Source organism: Gorilla gorilla, chromosome 5, assembly GCF_029281585.2.
Source record: "Gorilla gorilla gorilla isolate KB3781 chromosome 5, NHGRI_mGorGor1-v2.1_pri, whole genome shotgun sequence".
Taxonomy (NCBI): Eukaryota; Metazoa; Chordata; class Mammalia; order Primates; family Hominidae; genus Gorilla; species Gorilla gorilla.
The window spans coordinates 140,714,695-140,738,122 of record NC_073229.2 but is presented as its reverse complement, the minus strand read 5'-3'; the positions used below and the strand labels follow the sequence as shown (position 1 = coordinate 140,738,122).

The following is a 23,428-nucleotide window of genomic DNA, read 5'->3' as shown; positions in this document are numbered from 1 at the left end:
AGTGGAAAAAGCATTTTCAGAAGGTAAACAGAAGGGCAGTGTAATAAGGCAACCTTAAAACATGCATGCCCCAAACCAGTTTCTTTATGATAATTCTCAGCACATGGAGGGAGATGGTTTTTGGTAGTATCAGAGAATATTGTTTAGTCATTCCCAGAGTATTGTTTTCCCAAGAGAAAAACAGAACTTCCTGTAAATATATTTGTTCTAAGAACTTTCATAGCCCTGATATGTAGGAGACAACTTGGAATCATCCAGGATTAGCTCACTTTTATTAGAAATTAAACTGGAAAATGCATCTTTAGCCAGCCTTTAAAAATCTTGGCCTATGGTTATTAATGTAGTGTTGTTAATTTGTGGGAGACTCAGAAGATACGCGTGTCTCCAGGTTTACACAACTGATCAATTAAGTCAGTCTCATTTTTTTTTCTCTCCTAGTCCTTAATATTGTTGTACGTGGCCAAACTGACTCTGTGCATGAATGGCTGTCATTCTATACCATCATGCTTTCTGAGCCTAAATGCAGTTTTACATACTCTTTGTCTTTCACTGTCACAGTAACCCTCTGAAATAGGCAGAATTGGAGTTGCTATCCCCATTTTCCAGATAAGAAAATTAAGTTCCAGAAATAATATGATGAACAGTAAATAATAATATATGTGGGAAAAAATTCTACATTAAAAATACAATCCAAATGAAAGATTTTTCCATTTACTCATACTATTACTTGTATTATTTCATGGCTAGTGAATAATGTGGTTGAAACTGTTATTTGAGTATCTTCCAACCTTAGCACAATGAGTTTATCATACCACTAACCAGGCTGGGGAAAAAAGTCCCTTTTTATATTGTCAGAATATAAGTAAGATCCCAAAACAGTAGTTTGAAAAATAAAATAAAACATTTTTTAATGAAACTAATTCTATAGGCAATACTACAAGAATACCAGCTGTTTTAATGGAAAGTAAATACTTGTAATATATAAATGTAGATGGTTGTGTTTTGTTGCATTTCTAGTTGGTAGCCCCCTAGGCTTTTTGATTAGTAAGACACAGTCTCTCTATAATGAGGATAGATTGGTTTGAGAATGACTCCCTCTTGATCTTTGCCAAAATTCATCCCATTAGCTTAGTGTGGGCAAATCACTTGAGCTCAGGAGATGGAGAGATCGAGACCAGCCTGGCCAACATGGTGAAATCCCACCTCAAAAAAAAAAATACAAAAATTAGCCAGGCGTGGTGGCACAGCTGTAGTCCCAACAACTCAGGAAGCTGAGAGGGGTGGATGGCTTGAGGCTGGGAGGTGAAGGTTGCAGCGAGTCGAGATCATGCAACTGCACTCCAGCCTGGGTGACAGAGCGAGACCCTGTTTCAAAAAAAAAAAAAAAAAGAAAGATTTAAGACTTTGTCTTGCAAATTAATAAGGCGGTAGAGCATTGACCAATAATCTGAAAACTTATATAATGTGGAAAATAAAACCTGACTCATGTGTTTAAGGTTGTTTATTAGGCTTTGAACATTTGAAGAATAATTTCAAGGGCAATTTGGAGACTTCATTCTAAAGATATGTTAGCATAACTAGCAAAAATTTTCATTCCTCTGGATATGTTTGTATATGTATCTTCTTCCATTTATTAATGTATTCACTAATTTTTTTTAGGAAGATGATTAACAGAACAAAAAATATCTGTTGAAAAAAGAGCAGTAACCAACCGGAAGTAGAGGCATATACAACCCCATTGCTGAGAAGCTGGAATTACATTCTGTCACACGATGTACGGTCAGAGATTATCTGAAGTATGCTCAATACCGTAAATGCCCTTGGCCCAGAGAATATTGGCTCATCCAGTTAGAATAGTGCAGTGACATGGGAGGATTCTCCAGTTTTTTCTTACTGTCTATTATTAGCGCTGAGGGCAACATCCAAATCACTGAAAAGCTTCTGAAGAGAATCAGAAGAGATAATTCCACATATTCATTTTAATCAGAAGAACATAAAGGAACAAAGCTTCTCTAGTAGAAAATAAAAACGGTAACTTTTAAAAATTATTATGATTAACTTCAAAATAGCTGCTAACAAATATCCCATATAAATCCTTCCCAGAGGTGGCTAAGAAGTCTCACGTAAAACTTTCTTGTTGCCTGTGGTCCTCAACCAGGATATTCTCCATTCTCTATTAGCCTCAGGAAAATTACAGAGCTGAAAGCCAAATTAAATATGCCAATAGGAAGTACATATTTATGTGGGGCCTAATGTAGGACTTCTTAATGGGTATTTACTCAATAAAAATTAGTTGAAAGAAAAGAAAAGAGGAAGGGAAGAGGGGAGGAAGGAGGAAGAAGGAATCAAAGCAGTCTTTTGTTCAGGCCCCTTAGGAAGTTGCTTTTCTTCTGCAGGAGGTAGCCTGCGAATGCTCCTCACCTTGCCCAATGCATTTAAGGGCTCCTCGAGTCCCTTCCATGAGGAACTACTCGCTTTACCTTACAATGAAGTCTTCAATATGTGGAAATAGAACAAGAGTTCTTTCAATGCTCCAGATTAAAAAAGAAAAAGTTGAAGAGGAATCAAGTAAGAAATGTTCTATGGAGAGCATAGGAAAGAAAATGAATTCATATCTCAGCAGGAAAAGACCCATGAAAAAAACCCAGAATGTTCCCCATTTAGAAATTATATTCAGAAACCATATTCTGTCTTTAAAAGAGTAGAGAAGATTCTAACGAAATTTGACCTCCTAATGGTACACAATTTTCACCAAGTTAGAAACAAGTTTGCTTGATTCTCCCCTATTAGAAAAATGTACAACATCTGCTTTCCAAATATCCCTTCTCTAAGATTTTCATGTCTTATCAACCATTCTGATGAATTCCTTCCTGTGTCTTCTGTCCTCAGTGAACAGGAAAAAGATCCACTTCCACTCCTATGCAAGGTTCTTTCTTGCCAATAAGGAGAATATTCATCACCTTCACCCTTCTCTAGTGTAGGACAATTGTCCCTGCTCTTTGCACCTTCCTTCAAAGGCCTGATTTCCTTCCTCTTGATCATTTTTACTTCTCCAACAAAATGTTCCTTTACTTGTAGCACTAATGTCACCCATTTCAGGAGCACTTTGACAAAGATGAAAGGTCAGACTTTAGTTATGGACCTGCCCACTGAAGCTTTGTTAATAATTAGCAGCTTTCATCCAAACGTCGGGCCTGTGGCAGCATTATCTTATTAATCCTTGTAAACTCTCCTCAGAGGAGGCAGATGTCAAATGATACAGTCAGTTTTACAGAGAACTAGGCCAAGTTCAGAAGAAGTTTACTGTAGTCACATGCTGCTCCCAGAGCATGGCAGAGTCAAGAATAGAACGTAATGGCTGTAAAATTTGTTTGGCTCCCCTCTCAGACCACACACTTCTACCGAACACCATCATCATCCGTCTCAAGTACTGAGCACCTAGAGACCATGGCACCCATAAAACTCATGATCTCTGTCCTGTCTCCAGGGAAGGAAAGAGAGAGAAGGAATGCATTTGAAGAGAATTGACTAGATGAAGAAACCTATGCCCAGACAGGAGAAGTGATCTCTCGCTCTGAGTTAGTAAAAAGACTACATGTAGGAACAGGTTTCCTGAACTTACACTGCACTCAGCACGCCTCTGCCTTTGCGAGAGAAGGACTGTGTAACTTCAGGTATTCGTAACATTCCTCTCTTGTTTCCCTCACTTGCTTTTTTTCTTCAAAGAGGAGGTCGGTCTGTCATTAGGCCTCTGACAATGTCTTTTAACAAGTAGTACACCTTAAGTTGCGCCATCTAGTGGTCTGAAAAGAAATACCATGACAGTGGCCAAATCATTGAAGGCAAAAATCTTTAGTTGACCTTGCATTTTATATAAAAAAAAGATGCCAAGTTAATTATAAAGTCTCATTCCTACAACATTAAAATTCATCCATTTTTAAAACAGAATTTTATAATATACAACTTAACTTTTTGTAGTAGTTACTTCAAAGTACAACTACAAATATTAAATAAGACATACTAATTTATTTTGAACATTTGTAAGTCAGCATTATAACATGGTATTGAAAAACTTTAATAGCATTGATATTTTCTTTATAAAAGTTCAAAGTAACTCCTACCTATTACCTGTATTTCCCTTATAAGAACCTTGTGAAATAAAAAGAACATCTATCATCTATCATTAGCCCCATTTTACTGATAGAATAATTGAGACTTATCTGCTATCACCGTGGACACATAGTAAGAAAAGCCAGCTTAGAATTTAATTCTTCTGACCTTATTCTAGTGTTTTTTCCACAAACTAATTGTTTAAAATATATCTTTAAAGTTTTTTTTCTACTATGATAATTGTTCTGAGAAAAATTTTGCAGTTGGTCTAAATGAAAATGTGTAATATTCAGTAGAATTACCATAGCTGATTTTAGTTGTAATAATGAAATATTAGATAATTCAACTGTTACTTACAGACCTATATGTCTTTCTGTTTATTATAAGGGAAAGTAGAAAGTGCAATTGCACCTGTCTCTGGTCAAAGAGCCAAAAAACCTCCTTAGTTATACAAAATATATTTTAGGGTTTCCAAACACATTTATGATAAAATAGTTTTGTTATTAGGAGAAGCTAATTAGAGATAAACTTGATCATTTAAGTCAAGATGATTATAAAGGCTAGGCTTGACAATAATTATAATAATGTTGCCTTTTGAAAGTAATTTGGACACAAAGAGCTGTGATCCTAATCAGTAGATGAGCACTGGCCTAACCATGTCCAATGTAGTGGAGATTAAAAGGGAAGAGTCCACATCCTGCTGATCCACATTCCCACTGTGTGACTCTAAGCAAGTTGCTTAAGCTGTCCAAACTTCGGTTTCCATATTTGTCAGAAGAGACCTCTTTCAGCTGTCATTCTCCTGAATTTCAGGTGTTACTTTCACTAGCTATCATCTGCACATTGAATTATAATCATAAATAGCTGAGTGTGGTGAATGTAGCTTCCAAAGCCTCCTGCAGAGCATCCATCCATACCTTCTAGTTACTGACAATGTTTATAACTGCTTGGCCTTGCACAAATTATGTTTGTCAAAGTTGAGAAGCTTTTTGCTCTCAGGTCCATGTCAATATGATGATTACTCTGAGGGACGTGGGGGAATTTATCATTTTTCAGTGTAAATATCACATTACTTTGTTGTCACAGTAAGAAGGGATTTTTAAATACAGCATGAAAAGACTTAAAAAACTTGAAACCCCGATTTTTAGGTTAAAAAAATCAGCATCTAATATACTGTACTTGTTGGAAATTCTGGAAAGCAAAAGAAGAGAACTTTTCCTTTTATAGTATAAATTGAAATTTTACCTTAATTAAATAATGTGAGCAATGATTTTGGGGGATGAGTAATAAAAAATCAAGGAAATGGTCATAGGAAGCAATATGAATGAGGGTGCCTAAAGCAGGGAAGTAAATCTAAGTGGTGAATTTTGTAAGCATAAACTCTAGGGCAAAAGATTTAGGCACATAATCCAGAGAGAAAACAAAATAGCAGAGGGAATTTTTTTCCCAGTGGATGAATCATTTTTATTTCAATAAAATGGTCCATTTGAGATTAGAGTTGAGTGTACACAGAAAAATTTCAGCAAATCATACTAGTCATATTTTTTTCTTCTGCTTCTGATCTGAATGCACAAGACTGCTATGACTGAATCTATAGGACGAATGAAAACATTTCAAGCCAAAACTCCTGAGCTACTTTAGAATGGAGACAGCATGAGGGTTATAGATTTCCAATCTCCAATACAGATTTGAAGCACTGATTTGACACTTCAACAAGGATATCCAAATCTGATTTTATTAGACATTTTCAGAGGGGAGTCCCACAGCTTGGAAGGTGAGCCAGAGAGGTTTCAGTCAGGAGACAGGAATCACACAATCATTTCAGAATGAAAGGTTGAATATAAAACATTATTAGCTATTTATAGGGGATTAGCTACTGAGAAAGGGGAAAAAAAAGCGCACTACAGAATTTATGGGTGAGAGTGAGTACCCAAAGGAGGAATCCTTTTTAGACAGAGTTCCACTTCTTAAGGCTGGGATTCAAATCTTTTTGGGGAAGGTATGATTACAGACCATGGATAGTGGAGAACGCCGCTGTGTTGCTAGGCTCAGACTGCAGGCAGGGAACAATGGGCTAAACCTTGCAATCAGGAAACTCCCATTAGGGTGTAAGTGGGCTGATGGGGACAGTAAGACAACTATAAGCTGGAAGTAGCAAGTTAAGAAGGAAAGGCCACTGGGTATTCTATGCCCTGCCAGTCACAATTCACAGCAGGAGCAAGCCAACAAAAGGCACGCTAGAGACAGAAGAAAAGCCCCTTCTTCCTGCAGTGTCCCTGCAGCACCTTCTTCTGGCCAAGGAGAAATGTCTGCATGATGGAGCTCTAGTGTTACAAGTAGGGCATTGAACAGCAGGTTTTAAGCTGAGAGGCAATAATAATCTGACAACCAGTACAGAAGGCATGAGCCGAGCCAACCTGATTGTTACTTACATTTCTATTGCCGTTTTAAATTTTGGTGGCCTCACGTTTGACCCTATCCTACCTGCTCTCTCACGCTGGAATTATTCTGGCCACTCAGTGCAACTCTAGCTGTCTGGTGGAAGGAAGAGGTGGCAAAGGAAGCCACGTGTTTTTCTTGCTAGAGTGGTGTCAACTTCTTGTCACTGAAGACACAAAATAGGCTGAAGAGCACAATTTTCAGTGTGCAAACTTTTCTTCTGAAATAAAGACTTTTTGTTAAATACTGTGAAATTTGTTAAATACAACCACTACCTCTTTTTTCCTACAAATTTCTTCAACTTCTGCAACCAAATCTATGTTCGCTTTCTCAATCCCTCCAATGACTATAAATCTACTGTCTCTATTTGACTGCTGTTAGAAGTGCTGTTAAATGACACTGTGGCCAAGAACTCCAGAATATCACCCGCCAATAATTTATACTTTCTTCCCTGGAAGCCCAAGGTGGTGATATGCAAGGATAAATGGCAGACTGGCCCTTAAGCTACCACCCAGTGAAAGATGTAGCTGGGGGCTTAGACTTAAAGCCTGCCAGTGGGTCTCATAGGCTTTAAATTAACCAAGTTGACGTTCTGAAATGTTCATTAGATCTTTCTGTGCCAAAGGGAGATAATTAGTTTGCATTATGTGAAGCAAGAGTTGTAGTGTTAAGATAAGTAAGCAAAAATGACAAAGCAACGTTGTAAAGGTAAGGGAACCCATGATTAACCTTACTTAACCTACCTTTATTATGAAAGCAGAGCAATGTAAGTCTGCATTTTAGTTTAATGTTTTAATCAGTTTGAGATTCAATTTTATCGTGTTTTGTGCCTGTTGATCTTCCAACGATTTGCTGTTGACCAGCTTATTTTGTACATAGTTCCAGTCTCCATCTAAAGAAAGCAAAAATGTTTCACAAAAATGGAAGTAATACAGTTTCCCAAAGTTATGATAATACTAGTAAATTTTGTTTAATTTGATTCTTTATTGTATTAGCCAGTGAAGTTGCCTTTCATTTACAATTTCATTTCCCCATCAGATCTGTAAGTTTTTCCAAAGGAGGGATCATTTATAGCATTCTTGGGATTTGGTTCACCAGGTAAATCCACACCTGTTGACATTTATTAAATACTGTTAAAGTGAACTTAGAAAATACTAGAAAAATTGGCCGGGCGCGGTGGCTCACGCCTGTAATCCCAGCTCTCAGGGAGGCAAGAGGCGGAAGGATAGCTTGAGCCCAGGAGTTCGAGACCTGCCTGGGCAATATAGCGAGACCCCGTTCTCCAGAAAAAGGAAAAAAAAGACAAAAAAAAAAAGACAAAAAAGAGAGAAAATGCTAGAACTTTTCACATCTACACCCTGTTGCTCCTCCTAGTCTGTCCAGAAGAGGGCAGTGCTCCACATTTGTCTCTAAATGAAAGACTCCTACCCTGTCTGCTCAATACTAACACTACATGCAGAAGCAGCCCTCTTATTTCAAGCAATATTCATTACACTGAAAATCAGTGCTCTAAAAGTACCTGGTTGTTCACAATAACGAATCCACAGCAACAATATTTAAACTGCGATAGGATCCTGAACAGGACAATAACTGATTCTTATTAAATAATGACAGCGAACTCAACTTGGTAATTTTATTGAAACATTTGTTTTTTCCATTATTGTTTATTATATTATATTTTAAAATTAAATATAAATTAAATATAAATAAAATTTAATTATATTAAATTATATATTTGTTACTGTTTTTTCCATTATTTATTTTATGAGTGTAGAAGGTTTCAGAAGAGGGATATTCATTCTGCTACTCTGAGGTCAATTGTGATTTAAAATGCAAATATTAAGTAGGTAACCAAATCATTACATAGTGCATTTCCTATTATTATGGAAAATGCTTGAAAATTATCCTAAAATTCATCATGGAGCCAAATTGTGTTAGGTAGACTCCTTTAGGTTACCAGCATTCGGTTTATGTCAGACCTTTAGGGTTTATTGTAGAGATATTCTGGGACACGATAAACAGACCCCATGAAAGAACCAAAATTGGAAAATCCTTACAGTTTTAGTCTATCCTGAACCCTCAGCAGCAAGCCTTTGTGGTTCTCTACTTCAGTCCTGTGCCATTTTCATGACTCAACCCTTCTCTGCTTGTTCTGCTCTTATAATTACCTACTAATATCTTTCCATTTTTCTTTTCCTTCTCTCCACCTCACTGCTTCTGGTGTTTCACAGTTTTTGTTGCCTCATGGCTTCTGCTTACTCTCTTTTCTCTGGGTGTGATTTGCATTCTGCCCAATCACCCAAACTGTGACTTTCTGTATGTGTTTCATATTTAAAGTCCCAAAAAGAGAGTCTTTAACCTGTCCAGCCAATCATTAGCCCCGTGTTAGGTAGAGTTTCATGCTAGGTCACTTCCAGGGCTCTAGCCAAGCTATGAACTGACTGTCCAGGCTCACAATGCCCACCCTAATCCATTAACTGTGGCCAGAATGGCAGGATAATTAGATAGAACATGGCGATCATAGGGAGCCCCTCAGGAAGGGAATCTGGGTATGAAAAACATTCCAAGATTTTCCAAAACAGGGCAAAGTAATTGACAAATATCTTGTTCTTCTTGTCTAGGAAATTAGTAACATACATATATATATGAGTCTCACTTTATCTATGAACCTTCTGCTCACATTATTTATGTTACTGATGCTGGTGTTTGTTTTTCTTTGTTTCAGAGCTAGAATTTGGGGCAAGTAACTAGTGTTGCAGACTCCATTTAGTATGCTAACTGTAAGGTACTGAAGTAGACAAAACTGTCTTTGTTATACATTTGCAGATAATAATAAAGAAAGCAAACACTTCAAAATAAAATGACTCTGCACTTGGAAGCAGTCAAGTGAAACTACATTGTTAATGCAAAGTAAATATTTTAGACCATTAGCAAGAGTGGGGCAGACATTATTCCGAACAGTGAGCTCAGAGGAACGCTTTGGTAGAAGGGAGATAACTAAATTCTCCTAAGAAAAATGATGTTGTGCTACAATAGATAGTATTAGGTTTCCCTTTGAACTTCTTATAAAGGAACCGATTACAAAAGTTTGCTCTGGTCATCTAATCCTGTGGGGCTTTTTCTTTTGTTACTCTTTTTTCTAAGTATTTTTCAGTCCTTTCTCTTGACATTCTGTGTGTTTTCTTTTTTCAAAGAATGTTAACAGAGACAATCTGATTTTTAATGTGAATAGGAAAAGTGCCCAGATGAAATGAACTTAAACCAGGGCATTCAAGTCAGAGACAGTAACATATCTTAGGCTGTTTTTTCCTTTTTCTTAAAAAGGAGGGGGGGTGGTTTGTTCCTTATGCTTCTGTATTTTACTTACTTTGCTTTTTTTTTTTTCTAATTATATTTGGCTTCCTTCATTTTCTAAATAACATGCATCTTAAAAACAAATACTTCTCTAAAAGTCACCATATTTCACAATTCTGGGTCTAAGTCTAGTTGTAACACACCCAGTATGATGCACAACACTTGAATTTTGCTGCCATCATAATGCTGTGCAGAAAATGGGGAGGCATTTTTTTCCTGTCCTCTGAATGTTCTTTCTTTTACTAGGATGAATATGTAAAACTCAGTTTTAGAGTTGCTTTCCATTCCTCAACCCTCTTCCGCACACACTCCTTCTCTTACACACAACAACTTACTTTATGGTATAGGCTCAGAAATGCAGCCTGGGGGCCATAAAATAAAAGACCTGGAACCTGTTTATTTTCATGCAATCTCTGCCCTTCACTTGGTTAAAATCTCTCACTGATATTGTGGAGACTGATTTTTGCTGATGGTCCTCTCAAAAAGTGACTCATTCATGCTGCATTCACCTCATGAGGGTGGAAGGCACATCACTGCAACTGCCTACCTGTCAACCTCACCAGATGACATGTAACTTCTGCCTTGCAGGACATGGAGGGGGGTTCTGTGCTCTCCACATAGATACTGAAGGCAGATACGAATGGTGGACAACTTCCACTCAGCTCCAATCTACTTTACCTCGAGCAGCACAGTGCTCTGTCTACCAAAAGCAACCTGACAGGAAATCCCTAACTGTAGGGTGGGAAGCAGGAGGGTGCATGGAGGCTACCCCATATTTCACTTCCATTAGACAGCCAACAGTTGTGACTCCATTAGTTACAAAGATTCTAAAATTTTTTAATATCTTGCCACTGTCTTATCTTAGAATAACATGTAAATAGATATTTGAGAAATTAGCTGTTATTGTACATGCCTCCCACCCCAGCCAAAAGATTGAAGTAGGAAACCCAGGTATTGGAATGGAGCAGAATCCCCAGGGTCTAGTGAGATTTGCAACCCAGGCATTCCTTACCACGCACAGAGCTGAAGGGGTGCAGCAAAGCCAAGTGAAAGGCTCAGTTATTCACCTGAAGAGTCAGGACAAATGTGGAGAACGCATGTTCACAACCAACCAGGTAGAAACAGGAGACCCGGTCAGAGAGAGCAGTTCTCAGCACAGTATAGGCAGGGGAGGACCCAAGGGTAAAAGCACCATATATGCCTCATTCTCAACATTTTCCTAAGATTACTAATCCCTTTAATCCCTCAACAACTACAACAACAAAGGAAGCTTATCAGATAAGCCTAAAAATAAAATCTTTCTTTGCTCGTCCTGTTTTTCAAAGGCTAACTCAAAACCTAATTGTAAGAGCCTATTGAATTGCTTTTCTTTTTTCCACTCTTTTCAACATACTATATTAAAATAAAATAAGTGGGAGCCCTTGGTAAACAGGAATTGAATTCCATGGAAGTCACAGCCCAACACAACACAACATTCCAGAGAAGGCTGGCATCACAGTTAGCTGAAGGTCAGACCATTTTCCTATTTAGTAGCAGTTTTGAGTAGAGAAGGGAGCGGAAATCAATTAAAAGGAAAGAAAAATTCTTTGTGGTAATAAAATTCTCAATATTTAAAAAATGATGAATATTCACAGCAAAAGCAATTTATAAATTATTTTAAGACATCTTACAATTTGGGCCAGAAATATGGCAGATAGATTATTAAAAATATGAAACTTGTTTAAACAAGCATAACCACTTAGGCTTGTTTCTCCCCACTGAGTAGGCAAGAACTGCCTTATGTAATCACTCACCCATTTGGTCTATTCCGCTTTGTACCTCTGGGAGGGGTGAAAAAGGAAAAATGTAGGAAATTTTCTTTTGTGGAAAAGCATATGTGTACAGCCACAAGCTCTGTGGATTTTGAGACTGATTGGATCAAACCCAGAAGGCCACATCCACTGTTTATGGCAGAGTTCCAACATGAAGGCAAAGCACCTGCAGGGGAATTACCCTTAAACTTTTATTATGACTGCACTTGTATAATATTATTTTTTCTTTCATCACAGAGAAGAATCTCTTAGGGGTTGATTCTTAGTAAATTCTGCAAGTCACTAAATAACTTAGCACTGCCTCTCAACTTCCTTATGAATGTCCATCTTCCATTTTTGTTCATAATCAGGACTTACAAGAAATCTGGCTGCATGTAGATGTCATTTTTGCTCTATTACTAAAAATGCTCTAAGGGAGAAGTTTTTTTAAATTTTACTTTATGTTCTGGGATACATGTGCTGAACGCGCAGGCTTCTTACATAGGTATACATGTGTCATGGTGGTTTGCTGCTCCTATCAACCTGTCATCTAGGTTTTAAGCCCTGCATGCATTAGGCATTGGTCCAAATGCTCTCCCTCCTAGGGGAGAAGTTTTGAATCTTCTGGGTATCCCAGCACATGAATATCTAGGCTGCCCTGCCTTTGCATTGAAGATTATTGGTTTTATTTCTGCTGTTTAAGTTATTTGGATGAAACTCATGTGAAACTGACTTATGAAACTGTAGGGAAGGCAAAACTTCACCTCTATCCTCTTAGGATTTTTTTTTAAAGTTGTCCTGAGAATTAAATTGACATGAGACAGATCAACAGAAAAAAATCATACACATTTACTTAATACATAGCATGGGAATTTTTTTTTTTTTTTTTTTTTTTTTTTTTTTGAGACGAAGTCTCGCTCTGTCGCCCAGGCTGGAGTGCAGTGGCGCGATCACTGCAAGCTCCGCCTCCCGGGTTCACGCCATTCTCCTGCCTCAGCCTCCCAAGTAGCTGGGACTAGACACCCGCCACCAAGCCCGGCTAATTTTTTGTATTTTTAGTAGAGACGGGGTTTCAGCGTGTTAGCCGGGATGGTCTCCATCTCCTGACCTCGTGATCCGTCCGTCTCGGCCTCCCAAAGTGCTGGGATTACAGGCGTGAGCCACCGCGCCCGGCCGGGAATCTTTAATAAAGAAATGGAGACCCAAGGAGTTGAACACTTACCTACTGAATTGGACAAAGAATAGTAATTTGTGAAAAGGCAACTAAATTATTTGGGGAGGCAAGAAGACAAGAATTATTTTAATAAAATCTGTACAGAATCCTCTCAGCCTCAATTGCCCCTCCTTGATGATAAGAATGTTGCTTGCTTTCTAGTACAGGGAGGATATCCTTCACATGGGAATTTTTTCTCCTGCCTTTAAGAAACAGCAGGAAGGTCAGAGCAACCTTGTGACTGCTGCTTTTCAAGTGCCTTTAACTCAAAATAATGAATATGTATGTCAAAGTGGCAATATTTTGGGGTGGCATATTCTTAAGTCCTTTAAAACAAACCTAAGTGGACTGAAGATAGCAATAGCTTTGGGAACATTTTATTAATGTAACTATTTACAATAAAATTCTTTATTAAGAAAAGAAAACCATGGAGAAAATACCGTGGGGAACAAAACCCTAAAGCAAGATCTGTCTGGGTCTAAGGATTCAGAGACACATCAGGAACACCAAATCCCAGGCCATCGCTGCCTGGTGTGATGTTTAGTTTGTGTCAGAAGTAAGATTTGGTTTAGACTTGCCCTGACCTCTCAGTGATACTCCAGGGCAAGGGTTATCAATTCTAGCTCCTGCATAGAATCACCTGGAGCTTTCCAAAAAATCCTGACGTTCAGAACTTACTTTTGACCCAATAAATTGTGGTCTCTGGGAATAAGGCACAGGCATTAGAACTTTTTAAATGCTCTCCAAGTGATCCTAATTGGCCTCCACTGTTTAGAACAAGAGTTTCCTAACTCTGTTCTATGGAACTCTAGGGTGATTCCTATAGAAGTGAGGCTGCAGGTTAAGGCTGCCACGCCTCCAGACCCTCCATCCAAATTCTTCTCCTAATTACCTCTCTTTTTATGTCTTTTACATGCTTCAAATACAATAAAAATCCATTTGGAAAAAAAGTGGAAAACACTAGAGAGATATGATCAAAGTGGAACAGTTTTGATTGAAACAAAGTCCATCTCACCTTTAGTTGGGACAACAAACTTGTCTATAGGGAAAGAGGTAGGGAAGGAGGCTGTGTTTTTGAGGACATTTCTCAAAATAAGATGGAAATCGATCAGTTTGTAAGCATATATTTCTTTAATTGCTGGACTTCATGCATAGGGTCGGTGAAACCCACTCATAGTTAGCCAACTGTTTAAGGAAGTAACCCTTTTTAAAACACTGATTACTATCCCTCATGTTTCCTCCGTGACACAAATACCAACAAAACCCCTGGGAGAAATAACTGTGTTCTGTTGAAACCATCAGCAATTATTATGATTGCAGAAGCACATCTCTTTATGATAAAATATAGGCACAGAATGTTTTTACAATGCAACTAGTCACCATTTTATAGGTTATAAACTGCCAAATAATGCATATATCTTAAGGTACTGTTCTTAAGCAAAGTTACTCAATATCATGAGTTCTTACTTTGCTGACTTAATCCTATTTCTTGAAATGACCCAGTGAATGTGATTAGGTGAAGTAATTAATTCATTTTCCCATTTTAATCTCAGTTTTCATTGCAATTTAAAACTTGTGAAGATTTCTCCCTGGCATTGTTGTGGCTGTAGGTACAGGAAACCTGAAATTATAAAAAGATAGTTGGCCAGACAGAAAGAAAGGTGGACTCTAAAATATATAAAAATTAAAGTTTGGGGACTATTTGAAATCTTTTATAAACTTTCCACTGCTAAAAATTCGTTCTATATCAATTGTCATTTTTATCTAAGGAAATTTTTAAAAAAATAAAATGGAAAGTTTACTTCATTGATACAGTAGGAGCATAGTTTGAGCATAACTATCCTAAATATTTAGAAACCCAAGGTGAAAAGCTGTTCAGAGTGGGAAAGAATCCAGGGGCCTAGACAGAGGCCAGGAAACTTGGAGATAGACCTCTATTCCCAAGAGGACATTAAGAATCGAACTGGCTGGGAATTCACACACCACTGGCTGTAAGATTTAGGACAACAGAGTTGAGACTTTGAGATGTACTAATTCAACATCCTCATTTTACAAATGATGGAACATACTTTGAAAAGTTATATGAACACTCAAGAATATACTAAAATGAGGCAGAATTTGTGTGATGGAAATTAGGATTAGACAAATGTAGGTCCAAATTGATGTTCAATAACTTAACAGTGGCTTAACCACCTTAGCCTTTTTGGACTCCAGCATTATTTATAAACATAGAAAAGGTAATACCTCCCTCCCAGTATGCTTGTGAAACTTAGATGAAACAAGAGCCAAGACTTCAAGTTAACTTAGTTTTTTAAATTAAATTAATGAAATTCCAATAGGAACATAGGAGTGGTTTAGTTTTAAATTCAAAACAATATAGTTTCTTGAAAATGGTATAGCACAGAAAGGAAAATAAGTTGAAAATTTTCCAACTCTTTTACTGAAATATAAGAAAATGATTCTCCACAATGAAAGAGTAAACTTGTAGCAGGAAAAATTGTTCCAAAAAGACCTACCTGAAGGCCTATTTAACATTTTTGGATGTGAAAGATAAAGAAACCAATGAGAATATAGGATAAAACATCATGTTAGTAATAAAGAAAGAAATAAAGATGGCATCAGACATCAGGCTGTGGCCACCTCAGCAATATTCAATGACAAAAGACAATGAAGTAACGCTTACAATACACTCACGTAGAGAAAGTATGAACCAGACAAGCTGTCCTTCAATTCGAGAACAGGCCAACAGGCCGAATATGTAAGAATTCATAGAATAGCACTCCGGTGAGCCTTTGCTGAGAATGATACTAGAAGGTAAACTCCAGCTAAGCAGGAGGTGATTGACAAAACTTCAGCAAAATAACTGAGGTGACCATATCATTTATTTTGTTGTGTACCTTATGAAATTTTTCAAACATATACAAATGTAAAGAGAATAATGTAATGAATTCCGTGTACCTACTGTCCAGCTTCAATAGTTTCCATATTTTGCCAATCTTATTTCATCTTTCAGCTTTCTCCCTAAACTTTCTTTTTTCTAGAGTATTTTAAAGAAACTTCTAGACATCATGGCAGTTCACACATAAATATTTAAATATTTATCTCTAACTGAAGGACTTTTTAAAAAACATAAACCAGCACACCATTATCACACATAGCAAAATTAATAATTCTCTAAAAATCATCTAATATTCATTCATATTTTCCTAAATATCTCAAAGATATCTTGTTACAGTTGGTTGTTGGAAACAGGATACAAATAAGGTCTATATAGCATATCTGGTTATTAAGTCACTTATATCTCCTTTATTCTCCTTTTTTAATACTGTTAATCTGTGGGGAAACTGAGTCATCTGTAAAATGGAATGTTCTGTTAGATCTAGATGTACCTGGTTGTTTTCTTGTGGTGCTAATTGCCTTGTTTTTTGTTGCTCACATTTCCTATAAACTAGCAGTAATGTCTAAATACTTGATTAGGTTTAGCTTCTTAGGAAACAATATTTCACAGGTGATACTATGTACTTATTCTTGCCTTGCCTCATAAGGCACGTAACATCTGCTTTGATTTTTAGTGATGCTAATATAGATGAGTGGCTTCAAATTGCATAGGTCTGACCCCATTCTGCTTTCACCTAATAGTTTAGAATTCATTATTTATTATCTAGATCCATTTTGTCATCAAAGGTTGCAAAATGTTTACTTTCAAATTCTGAAAAGCCCTACAAACAATAAAAGAATTAGTAGAGAGATAAAATTAATAAGCATAAGACAATAGCTTTTCACGTACTCAGACAACAATCACTTAGAAAGATATAGTGGAAAAAAGAAACCATTTACAATAGGAACAAAGAAAACACCTACAAATAGAGTTTACAAGAAACATGTAAAACTTATGTGAAGTAAACTTTAAAATATTCCTAAAGGACAAAATATATCCTTGAATAGAAAGGTATCCTTGAATGAATGGAAAGGCACCCCAAAGTCTTGGACGGGCTGATGACCGATTCAGTAGATCTGGATTGCAGGCCAGGATTCTGAGTTTCTTACAGCCTGCCTTCCCCAGAATAGCCTGCTCTGTGCTGTAGAGCAGTTATTCTCAAGATGTAGTCCCTAGATCAGTAGCATCAGTATCACCTGAGAACCTGTTAGAAACGCAGATTCTCTTGCCTCACCCCAGACCTACTGAATCAGACACCCTGGGGGTGGAGTTCAGCAATCCACATTTTAATAAGCCCTCCAGATGATTTTTATATGGACTAAAGTTTGAGAACCACTGCCTTAGGGTTATCAGATTTAGCTTGAACTGGAATCAGCTAGGATCATGTTAAACTGCAGGCTTGACTCAACAGGTTTTAGATACTGTCTGATTCTGCATTTCTAACAAGCTTCATCGTGATACTGATGTTGACAGTCTGAAGATAACATTTTGAGAGACAACTAGAAGAACAATCTGTTTCCAGCTTACTGAAGGCCAGCCTAGTCTGAAACCCTCACTTGCTATTTTTTCGTAGATATTAATGACAAATAATAGTTTAATGTGTTACTCCTCCCAATAATATGTTTGTGTTCCTTTCAGACAAAATTTAACCAAAAATAATTAAAAGTGAATCTCCAGCTTTGGTGGAGTGATTTTAGAGAGCTACTTATCAGCGTCTATCAAGTCATGCTATAGATGCTATACTGCTAACTGGAACCTAAAGAAAAAGAAAACATGATTGAAGAAAATGCTCTCTAGGCATAGGGAGAATGTATAAATGTATAAATACAATTTGCCTGTAATTTTTGTCTTTTTATAAATTCTGATTTTCATGTTAGTGTTCAGGTTCTATCGCTTCATATTGCCCCAAAATTCAGTGGCTTAAAGCCACAAACATGTATTTAAGCTCATGATTTTTGGGGTCATGGAGTTGGATAGGACATGGCAAGGACTTCTCTACAAAGCCTGCAGCCTCCACTGGAGTGGGTCAAATGTTTGGAGATGGCTGCAATGATTTGACTAGGGTCATAGATCTGGGGCCTTTTGTTCTCACTGTTGGTTGGACTTCCTGGTTCTTCTCCATGTCACATACACTGGGGCCTGAACGTTTAAAATGGCTCCTTCGCTCACATGCCTGACCCCTAAGCTAGAATATCTGGGACAGTTGGAGCCACTGGGATCTCTCTCTCTCTCTTTTTATCTCTCTTTCTCTCCTCCCACTGGCTAGCTTGGGCCTCTTCAGAGCTTGGTAGTCCCTGGGTAATTGCAGTTCTTACATAGTGGCTTTTACCAGACTGTTGAGCATTGCAACATTGTAAGAGACCAAGGCATAAACTGTGATACTGCTTAACAATCTACCTCATGTCTGCCATATTTTATTGGTTCATAAGGTCAGATTCAAAGTGAGGATAACACGACTATATCTGCCAGAAGGAGCCATTGAACCATATTTAATTTATCACATGTGCTGGTTAATTTTAGATGTCAACTTGATTGGATTAAGGGGTAGCCAGATAGTTATTAAAGCATTATTTCTGGGTATGTATGTAGGGGTGTTTCCAAAAAAGATTGGCATTTGAATCAGTGGACTGAGTAAGGAAAATCTGCCCTCACCTAACCTGGGTAGGCACCATACAATCCATTGAGGGCCTGGGTAGGACAAAAAGGGAGAGGATGGGCAAATTTGCTCTCTCTCTCTCTCTCTCTCTCTCTCTCTCTCCCTCTCTCTCCACTCAAGTTGGGTCACCAATCTTTTCTCTGTCTCCTGGAGTTGGGTCACCAATCTTCTCCTTATCTATTGGCCCTTGGAAATAAAAACTTCAGGTTCCTTTGCCTTTGGCTCTGGGATTTGTACCATCAACTCCCCTGGTTCTCAGGCCCTCAGGCTGGGACTTGAGCCACCCTACACACTTCCCTGATTCTCCAGCTTACAGGTGGCATGTCATGGGCCTTCTCAGCCTTCATAATCACATGAGCCAATTCCCACAATAAATCCTGTTTTATATATATATACCCACAATATATATAGCACATATATTTTGTTATTTGTTATATTTTGTTATATAAATAATATATATTCCCACAGTAAATCCCCTTTCATATATATAACACATATATATACACACACACACGCATACACACACAGACATACAGACACACACACACATGCACACACATACATATATGTGTATGATATATACTGTTGTACTGTTGGTTCTGTTTCTCTGGAGAACCCTGACTAACATACTACTGTTACGTTTATTAAAATGAGAGACTCAGGTACACCAAAGATATTCCGAAATTGCTTAGCTAGAACCAATTTAAATTCATAAAAAAAAAAATGCTCACTGTAAAACTTCCAAAAGTTCATCCCAGCCCAAGAAAACCCATGGTATATTGGCAAATACATCATATTAGGATGTCTCTTTTTTCCTGGAGAGCCAGTTTTTAAATTTTTATCATACTCTGCTGTTTGAAATCCAGATAACATTTCCAATATTTCAACTTCACAGCCCCTCACCACCTTCACTGACTCCCCATATAAAATCAGTAGTTCTTCACCATGACTGCACATTATAATCACTTAGGAAGCTTTTAAAAGAAATCTCAACGTTCAGGCCCTAACCCAGAAAAGTTACATCAGGTTCTCAGGAAATGGGACCAGACATTGTGATTGTCAAAGGCCCCCAGGTGATTCCAATGTGCAGCCAACATCGAGAGCTACTGACAAACACAGATAGATGCTTTCCATCCAACCTCTCGTGCCAACCTCTTAGCTTTTTCTTAACGATTTTGGGATCTAAAATCAGAGAAGTCCAAGCACTACCCACAAAGGAAATTAATATCCTCTGGCTTGTACAACAGGGGATATTTAAAATAAGAGAGAAAAATGAGAGGGAAATATTAGAAAATTAAAATAATTACCTTAGAGAATTCGGAACCACCAAAGTCTAAATAGAATAATATAGTTAATAGTTGAAGTACTTGAAATATATCATGTGAGAAGCGGTAGCAGTTTTCTGCTACCCAGTGACTTCTGGATTGCTTTAACCAGTTTTTAGAGTAAATCAGTGGATCATCAGGCTTTGAAACAACTAATTTGAATCAATAATGTCATCGTTTTTTCATTAAATGTATACATTTTCGGTGATGCTTTAAAGGTCTCAAGTAGAAAACCGCACAAAAATTTTAAAAGTTGCTTTGGACACATATATTTTACAATATATTACTTTAAGGTATAATGCATAGAATTATGTAGTGATTTGTCTGCCATGCCTTATTTTTGTAATCTTTGTTAAATACCTTTTTCCCCCCACTTTATATTTGATATGAATAAGCTGAATGTATCCTAAAGCTGAATTAAGTGGTTGAGCCTGAAAAAAGGAAGGAACTGCACAGGAAAAACAAAAGAATCATATATATGTGTACACAATTTATTCATGGGATAAATTAGACAGAATCAGCATTTTGTGCCATGAAGTTTTTCCTTGAGTATATTCCTTGTGTGGGAAAGCATCACATTCTTTTCAAGAGCATTCTCCAATCCTTTCCTCTTATGTAACAGGGTAGTGGTGGTAGGGAGACCAGATCTTCAGGGAAAATTAGAAGTATAAAAAGGGAGTCAGCCTGGGCTTGGGTTGGCTCTAGCCCAAGGACTCTTCCATATGCTTCAATTCTAGACCTAGAAGAGACTGTTATGGCAGACATTAGTATGACCATTGGGTGTCCTCTTTAGATATCCAAATTCAGGGTGCCAACGTCCCAGTTCTGCGGTGTAACCTCCTCTGGAGGATCACCCTTGGGCCACTGGAGACTCCTCACCTGGAGTTTTCCGGGGAATGCTCTCTCTTGGCTGCAATGGAAGCCCCAGAGCACAGTTGGGATCAGGAGAAAGCTGACATTCCAGAGCCCCCCGTAGGTCAAGCTGAGGCTGAAGTCCTAGAATTTCCTGTGGGATTGATTGAGACTCCACTTGTAACTGAATTCTTTCTTGTGTTTATCCTGCTAATACGTTTCTCCTAAGAGGATTTCCTTTTAATAAATCATGTATACACAGCTCCCTGTGTCAGGCACAGCCTCTAGGGAGCACATCCAAAGACAACTAATGGTCCACACATTTTAAAGTCTCTGCTATCAAAGCCAGTTCATCCTGCTGCCTCTAGATACCCATTCCCTCAAGATACTCAAGAGCAGACACCAATCTGCTCTCCCTATCTTACTCCACTGCCTCCAGGACTATTTGTGGGACAGATAAGTTTTCTTGGACTTGTTTTATTCCTGAGTAAAGGACTGTTAAGGAATTTAGGAGTCAGGACGAGAACCTGTTAAGTGGCTTCTTCCAGAGGAGGAGGATGAGCTCTTCTGCTACTTATTAAGCTGCAGCAACAAGTACCCAGGCTGCCGGCTTCTTGCCAGTCAGCTTGGATTTTCTTGAATGAGGCAGTCATTGTCATGAGCGTAAGTTTTTTGAGTGCAGAAAGTCCCTGGACTTGAGGGTGGCAGGAATATTCCCCAGATATGACTCCTCAATCCTCAGCTCCTTACAGCTAACCTGCTTCTGTAGAACTTCTGTTTCAGCCTCTCACACACTGCAAGAGAGGCATCGGCATCGGCCAGTTCCTATATGTCTTTTTCCAGCTCAGAAGACACTTAAGGGCAGACAAACTTTAAGTCAAGAAAGATTAAGAAGGAGAACTCTTTGCTGAATTTTCTCTCCCTTTATTCTGAAAACTCTACCCCCTCACATCCCTAATCCCTGTTCTGTCCCTGCCACATACACACACAGACGTCTGACCCTGCACCTCTAAGTTCCCAAAGTTATTGTATGTAGAAAAAACAAACCTTTTTTTATTGACATTCACACTCAACACTGAACACTCCTTGCCACCAACTGTGTGGGTTTTCTCCCACACTGGCCAATTCTCCAATACCAACTGGATATCATACAATTCACTTCTGGCATTAATCGGCATTAAGTGCAGATCCCCAGCAGGTTAAGGGCTCAGTCCCATAAGACCTCCCCCAACTTCAGATACCAGTCACAAGCAGTGGGTCCCAAAGTTACTCACATCTTCTATCTGACATGGCTACAAAGCAGAGGTTCCCATGATTTCCTTCTCAGACTTCATCATTTGCTAGAGCAGCTCACAGAACTCAGGAAAGGGCTTTATTTACTATCGTCAGTCTATTATAAAATAATATAACTCAGAAACAGCCAGATGGAGGCACAGGAACAGGTTTGGGGGAAGGGGCACGGAGCTTCCACGGCCCCTTTGGGCGCACCACTCCTCATGTACTGAGCAATGCAGAAGCTCTCTGAACCTTGTCCTTTGGATTTTTATGGGAAGCTTTATTCTTAGGCATGATTGATTAAATTATTATCCATTTGTGATCAACTCAACCTTCAGCCCCTCTTCCTTCCCCAAGGTCTGGGAGTGGGGCTGAAAGTTCCAACCCTCTAAACACATGGTTGGTTCCCCTGGCAACCAGACCCCATTCTGAGGCCATTCAGAAGCCCCTAACTATCAGTCATCTCATTCGCGTACTACCAGACACATCACTTCGGAGGTCCCAAAGGTTTTAGGAGCTCTGCACCAGGAATAGGAAGAAAGACCAAATACATATTTCTTCTTGTACATGACAATAACATAGATATGTTCTGGGTCCTATACTTGTAGGATTCAGTTTGCCATCATGTTTCATGTTAATAAGAAGTTAATATTCAGCTTTGTCAAACTAGGAGACATAGACTCCCACTGTAAGGTATGAGACACAGCACAAAACAGTTCTTTTTTAAAGCACAATTCTTCTCAGAGATTTAAGGAGAATTTATGTACATATACACATACTCATATATATGTACATACTAACATGGATATAGTACATTGTAGAATGCAAGATTTGCATTATTTCTGATAAATGTAAGAATGCAATACAGTTTTAAGACAGTACTGCTTTGGACAGTGTCCCTAGACCTTTAGTCAAGGTCAGTTTACCATACTATAGTCTGAATGTTTGTGTCTCCCCCAATTTCATATGTTGAAATCTTAACCCCCAAGCTGATAGTACTAAAAAGCAGAGCCTTTGAGAAGTAATTGGGTCATGAAGGTGGAACCTCCAGGAATGGGATTAGTGCCTTATAACAATGCTCAAGGGAGCTTATTTGCACTTTCCACCATGGAAGGACACTGAGAAGTCAGCAAGCAGTTTGCAACCTGGAAAATTGCTCTCGCCAGAACCTGACCATGCTGGCACCCTGACCTCGGACTTCCCAGCCTCCAGAACTGTGAGAAATAAATTTCTATTTTGTATAAGCCACCTATCTATGATATTTTGTTATAGTAGCCCAAACGCACTAAGACGTACCCACAGCCTAGTAAGCACTGTGCCTAAGGCCCACAATACTTGCAAGGGCCCACTAAAATGTTTTTAATTTATTTTAAAATCAGAAGAAAATACATAAACTTTTAAGTAGAAGAAAATGCTAATATATTCACCTTTTATCAATGCAGTTATAAATATATATTTCTGTATATATATATATAT

General features: G+C 38.1%; 1 protein-coding gene and 1 long non-coding RNA gene across 3 annotated transcripts in view; one reads left to right on the top strand and one right to left on the bottom strand.

Moving 5' to 3' along the window:
* The window catches only part of TRAPPC3L (trafficking protein particle complex subunit 3L), a 50,784-nt gene that overhangs the window by 5,652 nt on the left and 21,704 nt on the right, over nt 1-23,428 (top strand). The gene's annotated exons all lie outside the window — the stretch shown is intronic.
* On the bottom strand, nt 3,640-23,413 carry LOC134758769 (uncharacterized). 2 transcript variants are annotated; one of them, XR_010134351.1, is made up of 3 exons: nt 20,705-23,413; nt 7,293-7,441; nt 3,640-3,803 (listed from the first exon to the last, which is right to left on the bottom strand). It is a non-coding gene; the product is annotated as an uncharacterized lncRNA (long non-coding RNA). The 2 variants fall into 2 exon arrangements; XR_010134350.1 differs by lacking the exons at nt 3,640-3,803; nt 7,293-7,441 and adding an exon at nt 20,303-20,574.